This window comes from Hylaeus volcanicus, chromosome 1 (assembly GCF_026283585.1).
Source record: "Hylaeus volcanicus isolate JK05 chromosome 1, UHH_iyHylVolc1.0_haploid, whole genome shotgun sequence".
NCBI lineage: Eukaryota > Metazoa > Arthropoda > Insecta > Hymenoptera > Colletidae > Hylaeus > Hylaeus volcanicus.
The window spans coordinates 27,121,122-27,133,913 of NC_071976.1; the positions used below are offsets into that span (position 1 = coordinate 27,121,122).

General features: G+C 40.4%; 1 protein-coding gene across 8 annotated transcripts in view; it reads left to right on the top strand.

Moving 5' to 3' along the window:
• LOC128877920 (probable nuclear hormone receptor HR3) overlaps window positions 1-12,792 on the top strand; it is a 151,684-nt gene that overhangs the window by 37,068 nt on the left and 101,824 nt on the right. For 3 of the 8 annotated variants that reach the window (XM_054125628.1, XM_054125655.1, XM_054125637.1), the window contains exon 2: window positions 2,721-4,646. The exons of the other annotated variants lie outside the window; for them this stretch is intronic. The gene's annotated coding sequence lies outside the window, so the exon portion shown is untranslated. The remainder of the gene's footprint in view (window positions 1-2,720; window positions 4,647-12,792) is intronic. 8 annotated transcript variants of the gene reach the window in all.

Genomic DNA, 12,792 nt, shown 5'->3' on the forward strand with positions numbered 1-12,792 from the left:
ACAGAGCATGGTAAAACCGGAATACCTTTGAGCCGTACGAAATTATGTCTATAAAAATGCAAATCTTCCATCTTTCATCTGAAACGAGACCCAGAAACCGCGGTGCAACAAATTTAATTGTTGCACCGTGCACGAGAACGTTTAAAGGGATTAAAGGAGAGGAAAGGGGTTGCGACCTGCCCCAATGTGGGTCGATTTAGAATCATTCCTGTCTCCCTTTGTTGTATCCCATGTCACGTTCTTAACTTATTCGAAAGTTCGTGCTTCTGTTTTCCTCCCCATTTTTCTACCCTTCGACGCGCACATACACCCCTCTCCCCCTCTCCTCGCCGTACAAGTTTCCGCACTCGTATATTCTTCTTTATGTGCTCGCGATGTCGCTCCACTTGTTTCCCTTTAAACGTCTTCCTTCCTGGGGAGCTTCTTTCGCTGCGACCTTATCTCGGACGAGTTTCTCTTTATAGACTAACAAGAGATGTTTTTGAGCAACTCGAAAATTCGAAAAAATTCGAACGCTTGGAGAAATGTAGTTCGAGTGATGCTCGTGAAAGGGGTTGTTTCTTGTTCCGAGAGTAACCGGTCTTAGGGGTGAAAACACCCTCGAGGACATTGTGAGTTTATGCAAAAGGGTTTAATAATGACTTATCGCGAAAATAAATGAAGAGGAAAAGTGAGGTTATTTTATAAGGAAACTTTTTAATATAATTGTTTAAAGTTAACAAATAAAAGATAAAAGGAAAATATTTGTATGATTTAATCACTACGTAATTTAATGGAAACTGTTTATGTAATTTCAAGGAAAATTAAGTGTATGTGAAAAATGAGAAAAAGTAGACTGAATTAGCAAAAGTTAGCATCGCTCAAATTATGTTCTTGCAAAAACTGCCAATTTATTTTAATTTTCAACCATCCCTTCGGAGCTTCTTTTTTTCTACCAACTTTAAAACGAAAGAGCAGTTTTCTGGCCTTCGCTTTTGCGTTCTCCTCTCGCTGAGTCCCGAACGACGCAAGTTAATTGCCTTTGACGTTACAAAAACTTCACGAATGACGAACATAATTTTTGATCTTGACGAACGACAGCTCCTCTACCGAGGCATCGCGTGGATCGCACAAACGACTGAAAGAAACAGGATGGCCTACCTCAACTTGATACTCTCCTCTCCTTTGATAATTTTTTCTTTATTCCTGTAGCCGCACTTTACGTTTACCGGCTTAACAAAAATTATCTCGTTTCACCATGGTGTCCGTCGACGCTTCCCTCGTTCGACCCCTTTTTATAACTCCTTTCGAGTCTTCAGCATCAACAATCCCATTGTGGCTCTGTTCTCCCTTTAGCCTCTTGTTTCCACGTTCCCCTCTGGTTAGAAAGAAAATCGCCATTCAGCGCTAAGCAGACACGTTTGCCATGGAAGTAGGGGATTTGCCAAATTCCCACTTGTTTTTGTGTTTTCGACGTGGAACTACCCAGTTTTTGTCATCCTTATTTTGTAAATAGTGTACTTAACTCTGTAGGATATAGAGTATATTGGAAAGAAAGGTAAATAACATTTTATTCGTCACTGGTTGTTGTACAAATTATCAATTCAATTACCAGGATACGACTGTATTCAATGATGAAATTTATTTTATCTATGTGGACCATACATCATGTTTGATGTCTGTAGGTTGTTTTAAAAGTAGTCCAAAAAGAAACGTGGAAAATTAAAAGTTTAGAGTATTTTCATGTTACTATTCGAAAGAGGACCTCAAAGAAGATATGAAATTCGAAGAAGGCAAAAGTAATCTTTTAAAGATCGGTTAAGAGGTCAACTTTAATTTTCAATAAATGGACGAAAGGACTCATTCGCTATCCGAGCATGGAACGATATTATATCTCGCATTGGAAGATTAAAAATTTATTTGAGTAATCGTTCGATCGAATAAACGTCGAGAATAAAGTACTATATGTACATCGATTGTATTCTCATCTATTATCGGAATCAAATTTTTCCCACCTCTACGGAAGAGTAATGGATGTTCCGCTCGCGCCAAGAAACTGCGAAACTTCGGCGATCACATGGGGGATGAAAAGGAAGCTGGAGGTGGTGGGAGGCGACCTACGACAACCCTTTCCTGTTTACAACTATCATTTCAGTCACGAGTGGTCACGAGAGTTCGAAATCACCCCGTTCTCCACCTTCTTGTCCCATCGTTTCACTCCCCCTCGTTTATTAAGGGTGGTTACAGCAAGATGGATATGTAAAATATTCATGGTGCTTTAAGAATTTACTGTAGTTGAACTATGCGTTCGAAAAGCTCTTACTTGAGTATACAGTATTTGTAGAGTACGGAAATATGTATTATGATTTGAACAGGAAATTCACTTTTTATTTAAAATCATTGTAATAAGTGTACTATGTATAACTTCTGTTCTTCAAAGATATTGAATTAAAATTGTAAGAAAAATTTTTGTTGATTGATTTGTTTCAAAAATCGAAGAATATTACAATGACAGATATAAACATTTTTTAGTCAGTTTTTATTTAATCACGAAGAAACCTAGAGGGGTATACAACAAGATTTAATTAAATGTAACCAAAGGTACCATATGTGAGCTATAATTTCATCGACTAGAACTTGCAATAATATTATTCCAATACTAAATGGATACCCAATCCTCACTTAATCGAAACTAAAAATAATGTTTCTTGTTATAACTCGATTTTTTCTTTCTGTTTCAGGTAAGTCACGAAGACTTAACACAGATGAATCAACAACTAATTTCCAAAGAATTTTCTCATCGCAGGTATCTATCATAATTAAACATAGTCAATAATACAGTATTAGGTTCCCTCAAAAAGTATGCAACGACGTGAATTTGAAGGGCATAAACAATAACTTTTGATAACGAGTAGTAATATCGTCAGATATGACTCTTCTTAAGAAATGTAAAACGATTGATATCCTTCTCATCACAGAACATAGGCACTACCCTCCTACTAAACTTACTCAACTATTACTGCACCTACTCTTGCCCCTGAGAACCTAACCGCGTCCATGTCAGCTACTACCTGTAATCCTAAACACAGCCCATCATCGTAGATCCAACTGTACAATCACTCTCAATTAACAAACAACTAAAAAACTTACTCTCCTACAACTGTTTCTACTCTCCCCCTAAGAAGCCACCTACCTTCATACTCCATTTCAGGCACTACCTGTACTCATAAACACAGCCCATCATCATAGATCCAACTGTCCAATCTCTCGTAACTAACCAAAAAAATAAAAAATAAATAAATCTCCATTTTTTCGAAACTTCCAACCCGATCTAACCCCTTAAGCACGAACCCTCCTCCCTCCCACGACCGTCTATTTCTTTCTTTCTCTCATCCTCCCCGTCCCTTTCGATTGCTCCCTCCCTCCCTCCTCGTGGCTCCCTATCACGTCCCGCCACCCCACTCCCAGTGTACCCTCTCTGTCGAGCCCTCCTCGCTGCTGCGCTCACGGTTCCCTCTCCCCCTTGCCGGTTGCCACTCTATCTCTGTTCAACTCCCTTTGGTCGGCTAGTGGGGGAGTGAAACGGAAGGATCGCGAAGCGAGAGGGCGATAGCGCCACGGTGGGGCTGGCTCTCTCCGGTCTTGCGCGGCGCGCACCAGTCAACCCGGAGCCACGGTAGCGCAAATACTGTGTTCGTCACACGTTTAAGGGACAGTGAGTCGGCGCCAGTCCTCTCGTCGCCGGTCTTTAAATAACGGGGCAACCCAGCGCAAAAGAAAAGTGTGCGGTAGGACCTCCCTCCCACCCTTTTGAATGTGACCGCGCGATCCACGAGGGACCAACGCACGCACCATCGGCGGAGTGGCTCTTCCGTGCCGCGAGGAAAGCAACGGGGGCACCAGGAAGGGTGTATCGAAACGGGGGGTTGGTTACACGCGAGATTCGCGAGTGATTTTTTTTTTTTTTTTTTTTTTTGTAAAGAATTTCTAGAAGACATCTAGACTACTGGATCGAATCGGGTGTACCCCAACCCCGTGTCGAACCGATGGCACGCGCTACCACGGAGTCATCCCCGTCGTCGACACGGTTCGATCGCGCCCACGGCGATCCTAGCGCGTGGAGAGTCGCGGGGATGGGGTCGTGACTGTTCGCGCGAGTTGTCAGTCGACGCCCCGGTCGCGCCAGCGTCGACAGCGACGGAGGATCGTTCACGTTCGCGGTAACGTCGTCGTCATCGTCGTCGTCATCGTCGTCGTCGTCGTCGTCGTCGTCGTGCCAGCCCCGTTATCGGGCACACTGGGACTCGCCAAGCGGCACCTAGAGGGGGAGAAAAAAAAGTATCGACGTTTCTCCGCGGCAGAGTGCTCGCTCTTCTCACCCCCCTCGCTGTTCCGGCGAGCGTGGCCGCGAGGAAGCGTGCAGGAACGTCTATTTCTCTCTCGCTTTGTCGCGTGTTTGTGTGTATGTGTGTGTGTGCACGCCAACCGGAGTCCGAGTACGCCGGTTCACCAGCTAGTGAAAGTGAATGATGCGCCGCGAACACCGGCCCCGAGTGCCACTGTGACAGGGTTTTGGATTTCTGTGATAAGGGAGGATTCGACCCTGGTGACACGGTCGGGAACATTAAACACCGTCGTCCGGCGAGCTGAGGCCGACTTGTGACCTGGTGGGTTCATGGTATTTTGTGGATATGGTCGAGATTATTGTTTCGCTCGGTGCTGACCAGAGATGGATCTGTAGGGATATATAGATTGCAGCGGAGGGGGATTGGGCTGTCTGGTCTGGGTTACGTACGAGTCTTAACGGACCGCTCAAGCTTTAAGTTTATGGATATTTGTAATCTCATGGTTGGTTCACGAGTTTGCATTTGGGGAGGTTCGTAACACCGCGTCATGAGAATGAAATTTGTGATTGGTCCTACTACTTCAATGATCGTGTTTGGAAATTTCTGTCATTGAAGTTTCGTGTTGATCAACCTAACGAGGTGGCTCGTGATATAAACGGGTATAGCTTTGGCAAATTTTAGATTCCTTCAGTGTAATTTGGTCGAGATAGTTGATTGACCTTAGGTAACATGAATATCGAAATGAAAAGACCTATTTTTTTTATTTGAAATAGAGTCGCACCCCCTCAATCATTTTATATTGGCACTGTGATCGATGATGCTATTCTTACTTATATTTAGGAAGATCTATCTTGGCTTGGTTTTCACCTTTTTTAAGCTCCTTTCGGACTGTTTTCCACGCGGACTTTCGCTACAGGGTCGTCAATATCTCGATATTGATAGATTTAATAATTAGGTGAAATTCTTCGATAACCTTCCACAGGCGATCAAATGACCGTTTTCAAACTTTTGTCTGGTTTCTTATATAAAATATATAAATTATATACAATAGTTTCATGTATTATTTAATTTAGTAACAAGTGAAATATTTTTGTATTCAACCAAAGAAGGTGTCTGTAACCGATCGAGGTAGACATAGGTACTGATAAAATGTCGGTAGGTTTAACGTTAAAAGAACAGAAGCCGATGTATAAGATTGAGACAGTTGTTGTCGCATAAAAGTGAATCTTATAAACTATTTATCAATCTTTTTAATTCGGTCCCAAAGAGGAACTGTTGGGCCTCGTTATCTGCAGACAGACATTATCACAGGGGATCCATGGGGGTCACTTGGCCTATGTCTCACACTCATGGAGATCTCACATTTACTGAAGCAAACTGATTAAAAAAATTTTATGCTTCTACAATGGATTTGTGATTTAGTATTATGGTGCCCAAGTCGCTTCACTTCCTGGTTATTATCTATTAAAGTGAAGTGTTAAACTCAGAAGAACTTTTAAGGGTTGATTGACCCTTTGTAATTTCTTTTATTTACAGTTACTTTGGTTTTCGACTATTATCCGTCGCTTAATAATACGTTGGTTAATGAATTGATTTTTCAAAATGGGCAATACGTTTTGGAGCACCCACATACAGACACACAATACTATGATACAAAAACTAAGTTTGTGGTATTTGCATTAAGAGTTCGATGGGTTCAGCAAATGTTTTCGCGTGGAACACTTGATGAATCGTTGCCCTTATTAGTCATTAGTATCATCAGCGCAATACACTTATGTCGCGGTATTGTTTGCCTCTGAAGGGACCACACATAGCGATCTATTTTCTTCGTTAGCAGAGTTAAAGCACGGTGACGTATACCGTGCAATAAAAAAATGCAGAAAAAATATATTAGAAACTCGTGAAAAATTTTTGAGAATGTTCGTCTTGTTTCTTTGGGGTTAGAAAGCGATAGTTGTAGTGTAACGTTTACGGCAGAATCCGCTAGGTATGCCTCACTCGTGTAACGCATAAGAAAACCAAAGTTGAAACGCAATAGTACTGCTCTTTGTACCTGGAGTATTACATGTTACACAAGAAAGTGCCTTTTTAACATACCGAGGGTTTCTGAAAAAGCATCTAGGCATACATACAGTATCACTTATTACATACGAAAATGCTTTATTTTACTGGAAGTGTCTAAAAAAGATGATAGATCTCTAAAAGATAAGTAGGTTTGAATTTTTTTCGATTCGTGAGAGTTTTTGTCTACAGGCCGTGAAAATCATTGTCTACTGTTTTTCTTAGGGGTGTCTCTTGAGGTTTCACAGGTTTCACGTGGAAATTCCTCTTGGTATTTGGGACAGGTCGATCAAAACGCCACGTGACGTTCGCGATCGTATTTTTAGCATCAATTACACTCGTGATCTAATGATACAGGATCAGAGAAGCTCGCGATAGTCGACTGTCGTCGGCTCCGTTCGCGTTAACATACTAACAGAGTTAGAAAGATGGAGATGCGCTGACTACTCGTTTGGTGATTATTTTTGTAACGATCAATCGTAATTCTTTGACGTTTGTTGGAATAGAAAAGAAATGATATTTCAAAAACTGTGACTAGTCCCGAGCGTTGTGTATCAGAATGCGTTGCTATTACTTTTCGCTAGAAGTTCTCGCTACTTTTATTAATACCCACGTAGCTTATGCGAGTATTCTGATCATACCGCAGAGTCACGGAATTTAGAATGAATTTCTCTCCTCCGAACACCAAAAAATCGGCAGATCCATATCAACCACAAACCACGTTTAGAAACGTCAAACCGAAGATCGTTAATTCGTATAATCCCCGAAAGCAAATGGTGTTTGACCCTTCACCGATCGATAACCATAATCATCGATAATTCATCCATCGTTGACCATGATAACCGATTACCCAGTAACCACAATCACGGATTACGCTTGACCCAAAGCTGGGAATCCACCTGCTCGCGTCGGTTGCGTTCGGTCGGAGAGTTACGCGTGAAAGAAGCGCGGAGGAAAACTTTTTAGCTTCTCTCGCTAGTCTTGGCGTCCCCTTTTTTCTTTCTTTCTTCCCAACGTCCCATTGTTTATTTTCCCTTTAAGACCTGACAGTCTTTTCACGCGGTTGAACGTTCCGCTGTTGTCTCGTCCCCTCTCCGTCTGCTCGAGTCTCTCGCTTCTTCTCGCGCCACGACGCTGTCTTTCGCCCACACTTCCATTTACCTCCCGGTTATGGATATTATTAAGTAATACCTACATTGCGATACGCTCGCCTGTGCGCGTGCACACGATATCGCTTGTATAGCGCGCGCGTGCGCTCACCGTATGCATGCGCGTCGGTAATGCACGCAGGCGAACGGGAAAGCGCGGGTTCTCATCTCGAGTTCTGCTCCAAGACGATTACCTTTTCCTACCATTTACGATACTCGATTATTATTATAGTTTCTTGTTGGAAAATTTATTTTTCTTTTGGCTGCACCTAGACTTCTGCTCCAATACGGTTGCCTTTACACGACGATATTTATTACTGAATTATTATCATACTTTTATATCAGAAAATTCATGTTCTTTTTTAATGCATTTTCTAAAACATTCGGGGCTAAATGTAGTTCTTATTACGACTTGTTGTTTGTAAAGAGTTATTTCTTGATTATTTATATTTTCGTGACTTAATTCATATTCAAGTTGTACAATATGTTATTGAATTTGTAAGCCAATTATATGTATGTCCCTATAAGGTAATATGCCTTGTGAAATTTTCTCAGTGCACTTCAGAGGAATTCTTCCTCTTGTGTTCCTATGCGGGAAAGTTACGCAATGGAGAGTTAAAAGCATTATCTTAAAAAGGAAAACAAATGTCGTTGTTTTAATCAAGCTTCTATTAACGTTTCCATCCTCGAGTTTGGTAGCAATTTGGTTCTGCGGTGTCCCCTTCTCGCGAATAGTCGAAGTTTAGTAGTCTTTAACCTGTGGACCGTATAATTTCTCGATCGTAAACGCCTACGTACGAGGCAGTTAAAAATGAATAAAAACGATTCAGTGCATCTCGACTCACGGCAAATACGACATAGTTTATGGTAATGTCAATATCGGGATGTGATTAATCTTGTATCAATTGGGAACATTTTTGTGAAAATGAGGTTGTGAATGAAAAGATATATTAATTCCATAGACGTCTGACATCGACAGGTTAAAGCTACTTACTTTCGAGAGTCACGCTCACGAAACGCAGTTTAGAATTCACGCTGAAATTGTGTGGTTTCTACTACATTAAACACTACGACGAGGGTAGCTCGACGTTGTGCAGTTTGGCATAAAGGACTTGTGACAAGTCAGACTCGACGTTGCAAAGGGTTGAAGATAGAGATCTTCAAGTGAATAAGTAAAGAATCGAAAGTTAAATATTTAACACATCCACTCAAATTACATTCGTTGTCAGATTGTCTTTGTTAAAATCTAATTTGTTCATCTTGAGTTCTTTGGATTATAATGACTTAAATAATCAACAGGAAAGTTAGAAGACTTTAATTTCATAAAAAGTAATTAAGTTGGGCAAAATACATATGAATACTGCTAGAATTGAAGAAAAAATACTTGTATATATGAATCTCTGAACAAATTTATTTGAACAGCTACCAAAGTGGACTGCTTGGCCAGTCGAAAACATTACAGCTTGAATTATAATGTTTTAACCGTATAAATTACACGGTACAGAATGATACTAGAAAGTGAAACGAGTTATAGCTCTTTCCCAAGAGAATGTAGATAAACTTGATTAGATCTAGGACCACCAAAGCACATGCGAGTTGTAACGTTTCACAAAAATAGAACCACACCATTTGTCTTCTTATCACTCCGCGTGTAAACGTTTCGAGATAAGGTTAACGATGAATAACTGTCTCACGACATATTTCGGTATCAATAAAAGCATGTTCATGCGTCTAAGTACTGCACTTGATAGTCATCCCACACTCTTCTGGAGATCGATTTCACTCGCTGAAATGTAGGTTCAATCGTGAACCATGGCCAGCATGTAAGAACACGACGGTAAATTTGAAATACGACGTAGTAAACACGATATCGACAACTTCTATCGAAAGTTGAACGGCCGGTGCTGTGCCCGACGTTCTAGCGTAAAATATTAAAAAATGTTTTATCCTTTGATACTCTGAGTCACGGGACAATAGAAAGATTTTCTTCTAGAATAAAAGGAAAACTATAGCTCGTATCTGCTCCTAAAATCGTGTCTATCACGTTAGACGATACAGTATATGATTCATTCTTGTGAGATTATGTATTAGAACAGAATCTATTTCTTTATAGATCTTAAAATGATTCGAGTATAAAATTTATTTATAATTTACTTGGCTTTCCTAGCAGAAATGTTTCCATACTTTGGTAAGTAAATCTAATTCTAGAAGGTTCTGGTACCCACATGATATTGCTTGTTGTTTTACATTGCTAATGATGCATAAGTGTCTAGATAGTACTAGATTCTTCTTGGTGTCAGTGTCCAATTTATAGGACACGTCCCTGTTTAAAAGAAATAAATTCTTGTAACAAAGAGATCATTTTTCCCGTTTACTAAAGCATTTCTGAATACGATATGTAAAAAAATCAATGAAAGAACAATTATGTGGTACTTAATGGGTTAACTTGGGCAAACAATAGACGAATAAAAACACTGTACATTTATTCGTAAACACTTGGACGAGCAGTTAGATACTCGGATCAATTTTTACGCGTTCAAAGTAAATGTAAATTCATTCTGTAACTCGAATTCAAATTTCTATGGAATAGATAACCCGCACGAAGTTATTTACACTTCATTTCTTATTTATCATTCGAACGTTTTATCTATTTTGTCTATCCCCGAACAAAGTAACGTGAACAATGCACGAAGTCGGCGATCTTCGATTGAATTTTCGATGGGAGCACGGGGCGGTCGTTTCCCGTAAACATTCGATAAATATTGATGGCCCACTTGTTAGGCAGCTCGGTGTCGTTGACTTCTGAACGAGAGTCCACAGTGTAACGCGGCACGCGCGACGAAGTAATTAAGAAGGCATAATTCTCGAGCGCATTAAAGCCGAGAATACTCGTAATTCTTATCTCTAACGATGTCCTCGTGATGCAAGCGGAAATACCTACGTGCCGTGGTGTGAAACGGAAAATGTTGTCTCTAAATGAACTCCCGCGCAAATGAAGCTCGGTAAATATCTCCTTGATTGTGTTTAACTGGAGATAGCATTATACTCGGACAACAAATAACTGAAAAGTCTTCACTTATTCCTTGAGAAATATATAGTTTTAGTTTTTATTCAACGAATACCAAATGGTCAAACTAGCCGCTAAATGCAGTATACATGAAGTGCCCTTGGTAATCAAACGTTTATTAATTTATACAATTTTTATATACTTCTTGTGAAATACTTGATTTGGCAATTTAAATTCCACTTTTTGTCAATTAGTAATGGATACATAGTATTCATTTTTCATTTGTTATTATCAGTTAGAATTTTAGTCGGATAATGATTTTGTCTGTCTCTGATTGGACGTATCTGCAACGGTAGCTAAGATTGGACTAATGCCGTTGCCTGGACAATTGATACGGTTACATAGTGCATTATTAGTGTTCAATGAAGTTTATTGACACAGATCGTCCGTGCTCGAATTAGCAGAGAATTCATTAAAATCGTTCGCTCGTAACGACAACGTCACTAATCCGTTCTACGATCTACTAGATCGGGGTTCGCAGCAATAAAACACTCGCAGCTGCATAATTTTACCGTAGAGTAAAACGCGATCGAAGGCTATCCGTTGAAAAAAGAAAGGAAATAGGGTTTTAACGAGATTGGAAGTATATTATTTTCAACCACGTCTTCCCAAATTGGCGGTAATTATCTTTTAATACGGACTATTAAACTGCTAAACTTTTGGATTTAACACACTCCAGTAAACGTCCAGTGAAGAACGTCTACTGTATATCGTATGTTATGCACACTTTTATGAATTTGAATTTGATCACGTGAATTTGTTTTTAAGGAAGATGTTATAAATAACGCATGTAACTTATAGTTGAATTTTGTTGATATTCGAAGAACCCAGAGTTATTTGTATTGCAATAAAATGCGAATCTTCAAGAAAAATCAATTTGTCGAGTATTAAATTGTTGTAAACACTAAACCAAATGGCAATGTTGCAATTTTCGTGTATATTTTATTTCGCTCGTAGTTTCCATACATTTTAATGGTTGAGAATTGAAAATCGTTATTGAAAATATTCAGTTCGACTCGATAAAATAAAATTACTCGAGCGCAGTTTTCACTAGTCAGACTTTATTATTACCAATTACCAATTTTCGATACTTTCAACAGAATGTTGTTTTATTTGCTCGAGTAACATCAACCCTATTGTCTTCTCGAATTTTCAAGAATGTTTGAAGTCGTAGACTTGCCATTCCTTCAGGTTTCTTGTCCGTGACAAAGAATTCCAATTTTCTTTCTCCTGGATTTTCGAGAGAATTTACAGCACATAGAGCTTTGTTGTCGGGTATAGAAAGAGGGTAGTTTCCCGAAACGCGTTTCCACTACGGTTGTGTTCGATATATCGTAACGCAAAGACGAAGTATCAACATGCTACGCGAGTACCAACAAAATCGCACTTGAGGAATCTTTACTTTCGACATTAGGTGAATTACCTGCTATTGTTTTGGTTGGTGAATATTATTTGGGTGCAGGAATTACTTCAACGCTTTTCGAGTTTCATTTTCTGGGGTACCACACGATTGCTAAAACACATCAGATCACTTTCATGAAGCTATTCTAATTATTCTAAGTAACAAAATCATATAATTTTCCAATCTCTTTAAGAAACACTCAAATAAGACTCTAGACATAGTTTCACATCACAACCCTCCAATTTAAAGCTTCTCACTCAGTTTACCCTCTCCTCAGATTCTTCTCATAAGCTCCTTCGTCCAAGATAGCCTTCCAATTCTCAATCAAACCCTTACTCAACCAAAAATCCCTTCAAACAATCGTCAAACGTCCCGTCAACAATGCATTCATCCGCGAATGCGCAACTCGCGGGCCAGTTTGCCGGCTCGGTTGGAACTTACCAGCCGATATCCGCGTCTCGGCGCGTCGCGAAATCCGAACGTGTCTAACGGCTGCTAATTTTACGCTTTCCACTCAAGCGCGCCGCAATTACGCGCGGCGTATAGGGCTCGCGCACGAGTCGCGCTGCGACCTCAGCGCGAAAAACGCGGGTCACAGCGGCGCTAAAGCGGTCGCAGCGCGTTCCTGCGGCACTTCGTAAACTATAGCCCGAGCCTGGCCGGCTCTGTGTACGTGTATCACCCCTGTGCACGCGTGTGTCTGTGAATTACTTTCGCCCCGGGGGGCATCGCATCTTATTTAGGTCGTGTACACCGAGCGTATACTTTGGTTCTGGCACAAGCGTGCCG